Here is a 14,944-nt window from a genome sequence, read left to right as displayed (position 1 = left end):
CACTGTGATACAAGAGGTCATATTAGTATAGGATTAATAGTACAGTGACTTTTAATATTATTCAACAATTTTCTGATGTTATAGTGTACTCTTTACTTTGTATTTTGTAATTTAATATTTCAGAAGATGTATCTACAGCCTAGACAATGCATCAGTCCTAAATTGCTGCCACAGTATGTGATCTTAGTTGTAGTTGCACAATAGTAACCTCTTTACACAGAAGATTGTGGACTGTCACTTTTAAAATCTTGATGTAGTGTCCGTATATAGATTGGTATTATCAAACTTTTAAATTAGATTTGTGAAGGCTCTTTTTAGAGGACCAGATTATTTTACCTTTATTCACTTTTTGTGTGGCACTTCACTTTATGAGGAGTCCCACTGACTTTGGAAGAACATTTTGTGGAATTAGTTCAACATGAGTGAGGGTATCAGAATCCAGCCCAAAGAAAATATTTATAGCTTCAGAAGACAATAGGCATTTTTTAAAAGTTCAGAAATGAAAGCTATCACAATTCTATTGCTGTTTAATCTTAATTAGTATGGTAGGATTTCTGATGTTGTGTGCCATGTAACTTTTGAGGGCTCAATTAGTTTTTTATGGTTTTTTTTAACGTAATAGTCACTGGTAGCTTTTCTTAAAATTTAGAAAATGGGAAATTGCAAACTTTTTTTGGCACACCTGTTTGCTGAAAGCACAACGACTTGTGAAATGTGTTTACTATAGCTGTCCTGTGGCTCATATACTTTTACTGCATATTGTCAGTAGCCTCATACCCTTAAATGGAATTTTCATTATTTTCAGTAAGAATGGGTTTGTTTCAATTTTTTGTGGTTTAATTTTTTGTGTTTAATAAAGCGTATTTGAAAAGCTTTTTTTTAAAGTAAAGACATGAATTGCATTACTAGTTTCATAGTCATTGTTAAGAAATACTCTTTCTGGAATTATTCAAACAGGTAATACTTCTGGGGATGTTTTTCATCAGTACTGGTCTCTAAGATGTTTCTCTCAAGAGATTTTTTTCCAAGCTCTTAAAAAAAGCCTTTCAATTATTTTCATTTTCCAAATTTTTGGACATCTGTAGAAAATGCAAAAATACAAGGCTGATTGGTTAAACATCTTATATAATTTAATTTATCTGGCCAGTAAAATATCTTTAGTAGCACAGGAGTTAAGGCAATCTAATAGCAGACAAACTATAGGAAAACTGTTACATACCTCTTACTAGGAACAAGAGCCTCTATTTACCCTGTAGAGGAATAAGCACAAGGAGAAACAAAAGAACACCATCTTTAAAAGAAAAAATGTCTAAGGGTTGGATACTGCAGCTGAATCTGTGCCAGGAGACCACACTGTCCACATGGATCCGGTTTCAGGCTGCAACCCTAATTTCTCAGTGTAATCATGGGAGTCAATTGCTTATGTGGTGAGATTGTCTGGAATGTGAAAGTAAAAAGGTAACGGTTTAAACATCTGTCTGAACTGAAACTCTGTGCATATACATCCACATATGTAAATAAAATTACATAGGTGATAAATTGCACCTTTGGCTGCATTATCTGCCCATTAGTGCATCTTAAAACTTTTCAACTTCAAGAAACCCTGCCATAGAAATGTTTCCTCCTCCTTCACCCGAATCTGGAATTTCCTCCATCAAATAACACCTGGCCAAGTCCCATGGTGGTTGAGATTCATTCGTAGACCAGTGACCGCTTTTGTGTGTGTGTATATATATCACAGTTTTAAAGTCTGAGATATTGCTGCCCTTTTATTGCTAGAAATGGGAGCTTTATACCATTGGTAAGAGAACCTTCTCAGCTTCCCTATGGAACTCCATGACAGCTTCTAGCCTAGCAGGGTTCCAAGGTATTAAATTTTAAATGTGTGACGTTTTCCAACATAGAATAGAAATTTTTATGGCTCTGATGGTAATGTTTTTCTTTTCTTAATTTTAAGTTTTACTTCCCTCTGAACCATGCACGATCAGATTCATTGGGCAAAATTCATTGCTGCCATGCCAGTAGAGAATTGGGCCTATGGTAGCTAACATACCTTGCTTTACAAACTGAATGATACAAAAAATAAACCCAGTAAATTAATTTTTAAAAAATTCTTAAAACACAATGGGCACATTATAAAAGTTGTGTGTCTGCATCAGTTTCTATTCCACTATTCTGTAAAATTATCCTTGTGCAATTGGTGGAATCAGTGAAAGAAATGTGCCTGTCAGTCAATTATATGCTATTCTACTGGTATGCTATTCCAAGATTGCAGCACTATTCCTGTTTTATTCATATTCTCCATCAAACTGAACATGTGCTTGTAGATTAGCACATCCAAAGGACCCAAACATTTTCACCATTCAAATATGCTGTTTTCTGTTCTGCCCCAATATATTGCTCTGCTTTTTTCCATTTGTGGGGTCTGTTTGCGGGGAGTGTGCGTGAAGGAGGTTAGTTACTGTTATTCCTTAACACAGGACATCTAGTTGCTGCCTGACTTTCATAGTTGCTAATTATAGCTAGTTATAGATGATATTTTAAACGGTATTAATTATACATACAGGGCACTTTTATTGTTGAGAGAAGCCAAATGTCCCTTGGGTTTCCCTGAGTTATGCATATCCAGCGACTCTTCCTCTTTGGAATAGAATGCTCATGGAACAACCCAAGACCTGCATCTGAACTTTGGAGACACCCTGCCTGGGGCTGTCTGGCTGTTTTTTGTCTCCTATTGCTCCATTTTGAACAGTGCTCTCCTACTTTGTCCAAATCCCTCCCCCATCTCGAGTCACGTTTGTTTTTCTGTATCCTCCGACTTCCATTCAAATGTATTCAGCTACTTTGGCAACACTCTCCCAAACCCTCTTCCATCCCTTAAGAATATAAGAACGGCCATACTGGGTCAGACCAAAGGTCCATCTAGCCCAGTATCCTGTCTTCTGACAGTGGCCAATGCCAGGTGCCTCAGAGGAAATGAACAGAACAGGTAATCATCAAGTGAATGATTCCCAGTCGCCCATTCCCAGCTTCTGGCAAACAGAGGCTAGGGACACCATCCCTGTCCATCCTGGCTAATAGCCATTGATGGACCTATCCTCCATGAACTTATCTAGTTCTTTTTTTAACCCTGTTATGGTCTTGGTCTTCACAACATCCTCTGGGAAAGAGTTCCACAGGTTGACTGTGCACTGTGTGAAGAAATACTTCCTTATGTTTGTTTTAAATCTGCTGCCTATTCATTTCATTTGGTGACTCCTATTACTTGTGTTATGAGAAGGAGTAAATAATACTTCCTTATTTACTTTCTCCACACCAGTCATGATTTTATAGACCTCTATCATATCCCCCCTTAGTCGTCTCCTTTTCAAACTGAAAAGTCCCAGTCTTATTAATCTCTCCTCATACGGAAGCCTAATAGTTTTGTTGCCCTTTTCTGAACCTTTTCCAATTCCAGTATATCTTTTTTTGAGATGGGGCGACCACATCTGCATGCACTATTCAAGATGTGGGCGTACCATAGATTTATATAGAGGCAATATGATATTTATTTTCTGTCTTATTATCTATCCCTTTCTTAATGATTCCCAACATTCTATTCATTTACTTGACTGCCGTTTCACATTGAGTGGATGTTTTCAGAGAACTACCCACAATGACGCCAAGATCTTTTTTGAGTGGTAACAGCTAATTTAGACACCACCATTTTTTATGTATAGTTGGGATTATGTTTTCCAATGTGCATTACTTTGCATTTATCGATATTGAATTTTATCTGTCATTTTGTTGCCCAGTCACCGAGTTTTGAGAGATCTTTTTGTAGCTCTTCTCAGTCTGCCTGGGATTTAACTGTCTTGAGTAGTTTTGTATCATCTGAGAATTTTGCCACCTCATTGTTTACCCCTTTTTCCAGATCATTTATGAATATGTTGAATAGGACTGGTCCCAGTACAGACCCCTGGGGGACACCACCATTTACCTCTCTCCATTCTGAAAACTGACCATTTATTCCTACCCTTTGTTTCCTATGTTTTAACCAGTTTACCAAACCATGAGAGGACCTTCCCTCTTATCCCATGGCAGCTTACTTTGCTTAAGAGCCTTTGGTGAGGGACCTTGTTAAAGGCTTTCTGAAAATCTAAATACACTATATCCACTGGATCCCTCTTGTCCACATGCTTATTGACTCCCTCAAAGAATTCTAGTAGTATTGGTGAGGCATGATTTGCCTTTATAAAAAAACATGTTGACTCTTCTCCAAACTCTTTACAAAAACCATGTTGACTCTTCTCCAGGGACCTGGCTGTGATACCATTGCAGTGTAGTTATCATCCTCGGCTCGGTCATCAGCTGACCTCTGCTTGCCACAGCCATCCGAGAAGAAATCCTCTCTTTCCTGCTTGGATGGGAAGAAACAGGCCACTACCTCACCATCCAAGGAGCCACCCCCTGTGAGGTCAGTATCCTCAACTTCATTGTTGACTATCTGGGTCCCTCCTGTACTTCTCTTCTCCTTCTTTGTTCTTTACACCAACCAGACAACAGGTTAGCATATGCTATATGGCTACTCTCTGGTTTGTTGCAAGAAATTACAGTTCTTCTTCAAGTGATGTCTCTATGGGTGCTTCACTATCAGTGTAGCGGCGCCTCGTGTGCCTCAGATTGCAGATCTTCAGCAGCAGTACCCATTGGGCCGCACATGTGCTCTCCCTGTCTTGCGCAGTGAGCACTCTCTCTATAGAGCTGTGCAGCTCAACTGCCGTTGATCTGGGATGGAATATAGAGCGGAGCCCTTCTATCTCCTTCTCCTTTCGAGATTTTCATTCACTTACCTTTCGCTAGTAGTAATTAGCCCTTGCCATTTATTTTTCTCCCCGACAAAAAAAAATTTCCTCCTCATTATTCTCTGTTTCCTGCCTTCCCTGACTGGGAGCTCTCTCCCTCAGGATTATTCTGGGATTCCCCTGATTCAAGAGGGGTCTCACTTGTCAGGAGGCCTTTCCTGAGAGCGATGATCACCCATGGCTCACTGAGGGTCATGTAACACAGAAGTGCACCCACTTCATCAACTTGATCAACGTGGGCCTGAAAGGACCATGATCTCAGACTGAAAATTTTTCTCATGGAGAGTTCTTTATGGCCCTGGCCCTGATACCACTACAGTGCAGTTATCACCCTTGGCTCGGTCATCAGCTGAGCCCCACTCGCGACAGCCATCCAAGAAGAAATCCTCTTTCCCACTCAGATGGGAAGAAATGAGCCTCTACATTGCCACCCAAGGAGCCATCCCCTGTGAGGTCAGTAGCCTCAACCTCACTGGGGTGAGACTTAGCTCCCATGACTGTCTGGGTCCCTCCGGTACTGGAGCTAAGCAGAAGTTCAGGGACCCTAAATAGGCCAGACCACAGGTGGACACACTGTCTCTTGGGAACAGCTTGCCACAACAGTACCTAGTGCCTCATCCAAGACAACCTTGGGTGCCTTGGCACCGTCAACTCTCTCTGCACTATCAACTCTCTTGGCACTGACCAAATCCTTGGCACCAAGTAAGGCACGAAACCATCTACTAGTTTCTTGACGGAGCACACTCCATCCTAGGCACTGATAGTTCCTTTACTTTCCAAACAGCCATCAGTGCCAATGATGCTCCTGCCTACTCCACTGGAGTTCAGAGATCCAAGGGACCTGGTCAATAAATGGACACAAATCAGACATCAAGAATTATAACATTCAAAAATCATTTGGAGAACACTTCAACCTCCCTGGACTCTCAGTAACAGACTTAAAAGTGGCAATTCTTCAACAAAAAAACCCCTTCAAAAACAGACTCCAACGAGAAACTGCAGAACTGGAATTAATTTGCAAACTGGACACCATCAAATTAGGCCTGAATAAAGACTGGGAGTGGATGAGTCGCTACAAGAATTAAAAAACCCCTAATTTCCCCATTATAATTTGTCCCTACTTTTACTCACACCTTCTTGTTAACTGTTTGAAATGATTGACCCTGATTACCACTACAAAAATGATTTTTCATCCTGTTGATAATAGCCTACTTTAATTGATTTGTCTCGACCCCCCACTGGATAAGGCAACTCCCATCTTTTCATGTACTGCTATATATATCTTCCTACTGTATTTTTCACTCCATGCATCTGATGAAGTGGGTTTTAGCCCACAAAAGCTTATGCCCAAATAATTTTGTAGGTCTATAAGGTGCCACAAGGACTCCTCATTGTTTTTGCTGATACAGGCTAACACGGCTACCACTCTGAAATCTGATACCCGTGAATCTCTGCTCCTCTGTCACAAGCTCCCTATGGATCATGCCTCTTCCCTGGAGTCACAACACTTCTCCCTTTCACCACTGAGAGGAGGAAGAGTATGCAATTCCAGAGCACATGCAGGCAAGCCTCTACTCTTTGGTGTTATCCAAAACCTGGAACAGTACTAGGGCCCTGATATGGACCCCACATCCCAGTTCCTCCACAACCCCACATCCCAGTTCCTCCACATTAGCCCTGCTGGGATCCATGGGCTATGTACGGGGCACAGTTCCACAAACTGCCTATAGGGCAGAGAAAGAAATGCACACGATCATCATCCTCATCCATCTCTCGACCATCTGATGTTGACCCACTACCGGTGGAAGAACAGCAGGAAGAAACGGAGGAAGAGATTACACCACCACTCCATTTCTCCTCCTCTTCCCCGGATGAAGCCATCATGCCACCACCTCCTATGTCGGTGGACAGTTTTCAAGCGTTTTCAACAACTATTCCACAGAATTCTGGAATCTCTCCAGATCCCACTAAAAGAAGTCAAAGAGCAACAGCACAAACTGCTTGATATCCTACACACCTCTACATCAGCAAAGATCAACCCTTCCTATTACTGAGGTCCTGTTGGACCCTGCCAAGGTGCTCTGGCAGCCTCCTGCATCCATCCTGCCAACCTGCAAGCAGGCAGACAAAAATATTATGTCCCTGTTAATGACTTGGAATTTCTCTCTTCCCATCTTACTCCTAACATCCAGGTTGTCAATGCTGTATATGAGAAGGGATGCCAACACCAACCCAGGGAACCCCTATGACAGGGACTGAAAGTGATTAGATGTATTTGATCACAAAGTGTACTCTTCTGTGACACTCCAATTCTGTGTTACCAATTAGAAGTCTCTTATGGCCAAATATGACCATATGAACTATTCTAAAAGACAAGAATTCTGTCAACATCTGCCAGACAACAAGAAGGAACAAGTCTAGGTACCTGTGTCGGAAGAACATCTTTTGGCCTGCATGGCACTACAAGCTCCCATGGACTCTGCAGACATGGCTGTCCCCTCCATCGCAACACCCATGGTAATGAGACAAGCATCTTCACCTTCACCTCTCTGGATTCCCTAAAGAGGTACAGACCATGGTCGAGGATCTGCCTTTTGAGGGTTCCAAACTATTTGCCAAGCACATGGATGAGTCCCTACACTCTCTAAAGGACTCCAGAGTGACTCTCTGCTCTCTCAGCATATATATATATATACCAGCACTGAAGAGACGTCAGGGGAAATACCAACATACCCAGAGATCCCCACCTCCATCTTTCACTCCTCACTGCCAATATGACATGGAAAGAAGAGGCGGCAGAGGCCCCTTCTGAAATGCAAACAAACTACCTCTCATGCGCCTTCGTCTAAACAGTTTTGAAGGTTTGGTTGAGGCCCTGAGAGGAGTCCTCCTGTTCCAGTGGCTGCAACCATCTTTCACAACCCACCAGTTTTGTCAACCATTTAGCCCAGGTCAAACTTTTTGGCCTGAGGGCCGCATCGGGTTTCTGAAATTGTATGGAGGGCCGGTTAGGGGAGGCTGTGCCTCCCCAAACAGCCAGGCATGGCATGGCCCCTGCCCCCATCGACCCCTCCTCCCCTGCCCCCCCGCTTCTCACCCCCTGACAGCCCCCGGACCTCCCGTCCCCAACTTCCCCCCACCGCCCCATCCAACCCCCCCCCAACTACCCCACAGGATCCTTGCCCCATCCAACCACCCCTTCTCCCTGAGTGACCCCAGACCCCTCGTCCCTAACTTCCCCACCACCACCTGATTCAATCCCCCCTCTTCTTCCTGACTGCCCCCCCAGGACCCCTGCCCCATTCACCCTCCCTGTCCCCTGACTGCCCCCCACTGCCCCATCCAACCCCTCCTCTCCTTCCTGACTACCCCGTGCCCCCATTCAACCCCCGTTCCCCCCTCTAACAGCCCCAACCCCTATCCACACCACTGACCACCCCCCGAACTACTGTGCCCTCTATCCAACCCCCACACACACTGCTCCCTGCCCCTTACTACACTGCCTGGAGCACTGGTGGCTGGCAGCATGGCTCCACCCGGACAGGCAGCTGCACAGCACAGAGCATGGGTCAGGCCGGGCTCTGCAGCCCCGCCACCCACAGCATTGTGCCACATGGCGGTGTGGCTCAGGGGGAGGGGGGAACAGCCTCCCGGGCCAGGAGCTGAGGCGCCAGGCAGGACAGTCCCATGGGCCGGATGTGGGCCGTAGTTTGCCTGCCTCTGATTTAGCTCCTTTGCATCCGTCATGGCAGCAAATCACTTCAGACAAGTTGGTCCTGGAAATAATCAACAAAGGGCACTCCATTCCACCCCCATTCCTCTTCAGGGACCTTTCTCATGAGCACCTTCTACGAGAAGAAATAAATCACCTTCTGCAACTGGAAGCCATACAACTGATTTCATCCCAACACAGAGGGAAAGCTTTTTATTCCCACTACTTTCTGATAAAAAATATGCGGGGGGCAAATCTTCAGACCAACACAGTGCAAGGAAGGTGGTTCCCGCGGAATCCTCCTTACATATCAACCTCCTAGAACTATGAGTGGTTCACAATGTGTGCTGACATTTCCTGCCACTTATCAGACATTGGACTATAAAAATAATGATAGACAATATCTCCTGCGTCAACAGGCATGACGGAGCAAGGTCCCACTCCTTATGCTTGGAAGCACTGAAATTGTCGAACTCGTATATCCAACACGAAATCAACATTTCGGCCGCATATCTACCTGGACACTAGAACACCACAGCAGATACGCTGAGCAGACAATTCTCACAAGACCATGAGTGGGAACTAGATACAAGAGTCCTTCGGCACATATTCACTCTCTGGGGATATCCCCACATAGATCTCTTCACCACACCAGAGAACACCCAATGTCCTCAGTTCTGCTCAAGAGCGGGTCTAGGCCACAGGTCTCTGGGAGATGCCTTCCTCATTACATGGGATGCTCCACAATTCTATGCCTTTCCACCCTTTCTCTTCTTGTTCAAGGTGCTTCACAAAATACAGGTGGAATGGGCCTGAGTTATCATCATAGCTCCAACAAGGTCACAACAAATTTGGTATCATTACCTCCTACATGTGGTGATGTGTTCTTCAATCACTTTGCTGTTGATTACACACCTTGTCTCTCAAGATGCAGGCCGAATCCTCCATCCCAGTCTACAACTCCTTCATCTGAAAGCATGGCTTCTTCATGGTTTCGGGATTTGGAGATGACCTGTTTGGAGGCAGTCAGAGAGGTTCTCTTAAATAGCCGATGTGACACAACTCTCAGAACTTACCTCCAAAAATGGGAAAGATTCTGGTGCACAGCCAATTCATGTCTCTGTGAGGAACACTCCATTACCGCTCATTCTAGATTATATGTTAGATCTTAAGATTGGGCCTATTCACAAGTTCTGTTCATGTGCATTTCGCTGCCATCACAGCATTCCACCCCAGGATAGATGGCTATTCTGTAATTCATCCACCCATTCATGAAGAGGTTACTTAAGAGCCTTTCGAACCTCTACCCTCACATATGACATCCCACCCCATCTTGGGATCCCAGCCTTGTCTTGTGCTGTCTCACCAGAACACCATTCAAGTGCATGGCATTATACCCCTCCATTCATCTTTCCATGAAAACAGCATTTGTCATAGCCATCGCATCTGCCTGATGAGTACGGGAGAAATAGGGGCTCTCATGGCATGCTCTCTGTTCATCATTTTGTATAAGGACAAGGACATCTAAAATTCCTACCCAAGTTGCCATCCTCCTTCCATATGGACCAATCTATCCACTGTCTCTGCCTCTTCGCAAAACCACATGGCAACCAACATGAAGTGACACTACACACCTTGGACGTTAAGCATGCATTAGCCTTTTACCTGGATAGAACTAAAGCTTTCAGACAGTTGCCATGCTTATTCCTCTCAACTGGCAAACGATCAAAGGGAACAGCTATGTCCAAACAACGTCTGTCCAAGTGAATCTCACAGTGCATAAACCTTTGCTACCAACTGCACAACCAACTACCTCCACTTAGAACTCGAACACATTCCACTCGCTCTCTCCCCACCTTGATTGCCTTTCTTAACAATGTGCCGATCATGGATATTTGCAAAGAGGTGACCTGGGCATCTGCGGACACTTGAGTAATTGCATAGTGTTGGCTAAAAGACACGGCATTAGATGCCCTACTAAGACCCATCATCCTCTCCTCCCTGGATGCCACTCCAAAGCCCCAGCCTTCCACCTATGGGAACTACTCTTCAGTCACCTACAGTGGCACAGCCATTGGGACACCACTTGAAAAAGAAGCAAAGGTTACTCACCTTCTGCAGTAACTGAGGTTCTTTGAGATGTGTGTCCCTGTGGATGCTCCACTTACCTGCCCTCCTCCCTTCTGCTTCAGAGTTCAAACATAGACTCTGTGGTAGAGAAGGAACTGAGGGTGGTTGGGCCACGCAGCGCTATATAGGTGTTGCTCACGGCACAAGATGTGGAGTAGTGCATGTGCTGCCAAACGGGTACCAAATCCCAGGTACCTATGGAGGAGCACCCTAGGGACATGCATCTTTAAGAACCTCAGTTACTGCACGGGGTGAGTAACCTTCTCATTTGTATATTCAAACTCACGCAAGCATACATACTATCTCTTTGTTGTCAAGTATAACACAGGAGCTTGGACCAGGGCTTCAGGAAATAACTTCATTTTGAAGCATAAAATACTCATTAAAATACTGCCTTCTAAGCGAAAGTTCAAAGTACTAGGTTCTGATTTTCCCCCAACAGAAAATATCTTCCTTCCCAATAGAGCCATGTTCTGCACTGTCTTTCTTCTCTTGCTCCTTTTCAAATAATCTAATAACTGATAGTGCGTGGGGAAATCATTGGGAATGTGAGATACATGATCATGCAAGCACATTGGCGATTTAGTAATTGTATACATTCTACATCATGTGCAGAACATTTGATATTTGTGTAAATATTTGGGATCTAGTGTTATCTAATTCATGAATAGAAGTATTGGTCTAAGGAGTAGCATTTGATGCATTTTGTTTGGCATTGTCCCAGAAGAGGAGTTTATTCCTTGCTCTTTACCTATAGAATAGAACATAAAAACACATTTCCCCCCAGCGTGCACACAACAAAGAAAACAACACTCCAGAAAAAGGAATGTTATGTGCCAAATAAACTTGTATTATATGTAGGTTACTATTTCATTGTATGTCAATGTCTGTTTGGAGATCCACACATAAAATAGTTTATTTTGCTTCTAAGTTTGTGCTGCTCTTTGTTGAGGCTTGTAAACCTCCACTTAACCACGCTTTGTTACTCTGCGATTTTTCTAGGGGATTGCCTTTGTATTTCTGTTTCCCTCAAAATTAACCTCTTGGGGGGCAGTGTGGCCTTGTGGAAAGAGCTTTGGACTGGGACTTGGGAGACCTAGGTTCTATATTGCTGTCTCTGCCACTTACGTTATGAGTGACCTTGAGCAAGTCACTTCACCTTTCTGCACCTCTGTTTGCCCCTCTATGGGAATAATGATACTGACCTCCTTTGTAAAGTGCTTTGAGATATACAGATGAAAAACACTGTATAAGAGCTGGCTATTACTATTATTATCTAAGCAGTGTTTCAATACAGCAAAACATAAAAAGATAACTCTCCCGTGACTTCCCTGCAAAGATAGTGGTTCAGGAGGGCCTCTTTTGCTGAATGACATAAGAAGCTGACATTGAACAATGATACCTCAGTTTTAGTAACCAAAGAATTATACCGTTTTTTCCAGTCTGCTAAAGTTTATGGTGCTCTTCTGCCTTGGTCTCTCTAGGCTGTAATCAATGATCTCATTTACACTTGAAGTCTCCAAAGGAGGGATCAGCTGGTTTTATTAACATACATCATGTCCTCATACTTCAGTGTCCGTAGTAACATAATAGAATTACTGGTGGAGTGTAGCTCACGAAAGCTTATGCTCAAATAAATTGGTTAGTCTCTAAGGTGCCACAAGTCCTCCTTTTCTTTTTGCGAATACAGACTAACACGGCTGTTACTCTGAAACCTAATGTCACCTGTTGACTTGGACAGTGTGAATGTCTGTCCTGAGTACATGTGGTTGCGTTGGGATACCCCTGTGGAAATCTTCTGCAATGTGGTCTGCGTTTCATCAAGGGACTTGGATGTTACATTTATGTCAGCGGTGACGCTTGTACTCTAGCCTCTGTGTTTTCCTTTTCTTTCCAGAGATCATAGGTTCCTGAGCCATCTAATCTCTCTGATAATGTTGTTGGCTTTGGGGATTTTGGCTTGATGTACTGTAGCTTTCTGTCATCATTTCCAGGCTTAATAAATACACAATTAGTGGATGACAACACTGATAACAACAGCCTTTGTGCTGACAAACAAACTAGGATTGACACTGGTCAATAGTTTTGTATGATTTTCGACATAATACACCACATACAGTCCACATGTTTCGTTCTGGTCCTATCGTCGTATTTGAATGTACTTTCCCATAATAGATTACTAGCAACAGGTATGTGAATGAAATCCTATGTAAGATTCATAATGAAGCAGCATATTACATGTACTGTTTTTACAGGGATCGTGGATTGAAAGTTCTTTCAACAGAAAATCACCCAAGATGCATTCGTGCCCCACCTTTAAGGGTATTTGGCCCTTACAGATTATTCCAAGGTAGAACATTGTTTTTACTGTGGTGCAGCTATTTAATATCAAAAGCATGTCAGAATCACTAGTTAAAATCCCGTTTTGTTTTTCTGTTCAGATGATGACTTGAAGCACACAGCTATTGCTGCTGCCTATATCTAGGTTCAGTAAATAAACTATATTGGACTTCACCTGTGTGAGTACTGCATCTGCCATCAGATACTTTGCACTACTTCCATAACCTTTTTATCATAGCACAGTCCTGTGCCAATGTTATGGTGCTTATCAAATCTAAATGATCATTGCATTTTTTTTCAGAATGTCTGATATGAATTGCATCAAGCTAGCATGGCATTGGACGAAAAATATCAGGACAGTTGCCAAATCAAGCAAGAAACCAAAGAGGAGATGCTGATCCTAGCCAGTCGTCACTTTGGGAAAAAATGTTGACAGTTGAACTCTTTGCAGAGTCCTAAAACAACTTTGCAGAGTCCTTCAATGGATTATTGAATGAAAGAGGTGTTCTAACCGGATGTAATTTTACATTGTATTGTATGTGTGTGTACATTCTAATAAATTGTTTGCTTTGCTTTGGCTAAACCTGTATGTATTTTCTCCTTGCAATCAGCTTACAGTAAAGGGATCCCTGGGAGGCTTTGGTTTATGCATTTTCAGTTCGCAGATCATGAGCAGTCTGCACTCAGAGATTCTCAGTACATACTAAGTCAGTTGTATTTGCTTTCAAAAAGCTGGATTCTTTTCTCAGTTAAGAAACTAATAGAATATTTCAAAAATTCTTTTAATCTTTAGAGCAGATATGTTTATGGGCATACCTAGACAGCACTACCGTGAGAAATGGGATAGGCAAGAAGATCTCTTTTGGCTTTTTCTCCGAATGCTCAGCTGCACCCTTTATCACGTCAGTTGGTGTATAAAGCAGATATTGGAGACTGAAAGAGTGCAAATGTATGGGAAAATAATGGCGTGCACGCTAATAATTACAGGAACCACAAAAGCTCGTAAGTATAAATATCGATGACCATACAAAATGGTCGTAGCATCCAGTTCACTGCATATAAGGGAACTGAATGAAAACATTAATACAAACTTTAATATTGTATTGTCATTAGCAACAGGCTACATGAATCTGTGATGAATGAACTCATCAAGTATAGCCATGACATTACTAGAAAGAGTTGACTTTCCCCTTGAACCATCATAATTAACATGTGAAAGCCAGTCATTCAAAATATTGACAGGAATATTTTTTCCTAAGTAGAACAGCATAAACGTCAACCTCCCCTCATAAAATGACTCAAGGACATGGGTGGGATTCGCTGACATCTTGCCAAGGTGGTTGCCTCAGCTCAGTATGTAATCCGTCTTTTCGTGCTTTAATGGCAACATTGAAAAATTCATACGGTTCTCTCAGGAATTGATCAAGATCCTAAGGGTCAGCACCAAGCTTTGGAAAAGAGGACAGTACAAATCTATATTAATTTTTGTACAGTAATACATCAGGTAATATGCAGCACTACAAAATCCACTGCTTCATTAACTGCTTCAGGGCAGCAGTTGTGTAGGGGCTTCTGTAGACTTTCACCACAACACTAGGATGCTGTAGTGCTGCACAGGGAGACAGTTTCAGATCATGTTGCTTGGTCAAAATATATTGGAGAAGAAAAACTGTTTTACAATTTTTCTTTTTTAAAAAAGCAGCACTTGCATGTAAATAAAATACCCTCATCATCCAAGAAGGTGAGGTTGTTCAGCTTCATTGCATTACTTGATCCCCAGTAGAAAATTGTTTAAAAATACCAATAGTGGATAAAAATTCTGTTGGCTCTTTTTAAATAAAATATTTAAATTTTGAGATGTGCCATTTAAAAAGTCACTGCAGTTGCCTGAATATGAAAAGATGGACAAATATGGCTG

General features: G+C 42.7%; 2 long non-coding RNA genes across 6 annotated transcripts in view; both read left to right on the top strand.

The window, feature by feature from the left end:
• The window catches only part of LOC144929531 (uncharacterized), a 365,984-nt gene that overhangs the window by 76,511 nt on the left and 274,529 nt on the right, over positions 1–14,944 (top strand). The gene's annotated exons all lie outside the window — the stretch shown is intronic.
• Positions 4,325–13,599, top strand: LOC140899793 (uncharacterized). Its single transcript, XR_012155461.2, has 4 exons — positions 4,325–4,456; positions 12,942–13,036; positions 13,128–13,205; positions 13,328–13,599. It is a non-coding gene; the product is annotated as an uncharacterized LOC140899793 (long non-coding RNA).

This window comes from Lepidochelys kempii, chromosome 1 (assembly GCF_965140285.1).
Source record: "Lepidochelys kempii isolate rLepKem1 chromosome 1, rLepKem1.hap1, whole genome shotgun sequence".
NCBI lineage: Eukaryota > Metazoa > Chordata > Testudines > Cheloniidae > Lepidochelys > Lepidochelys kempii.
Note: the sequence above shows the minus strand (reverse complement) of the source record. Positions and strands in the feature narration are given on the sequence as shown.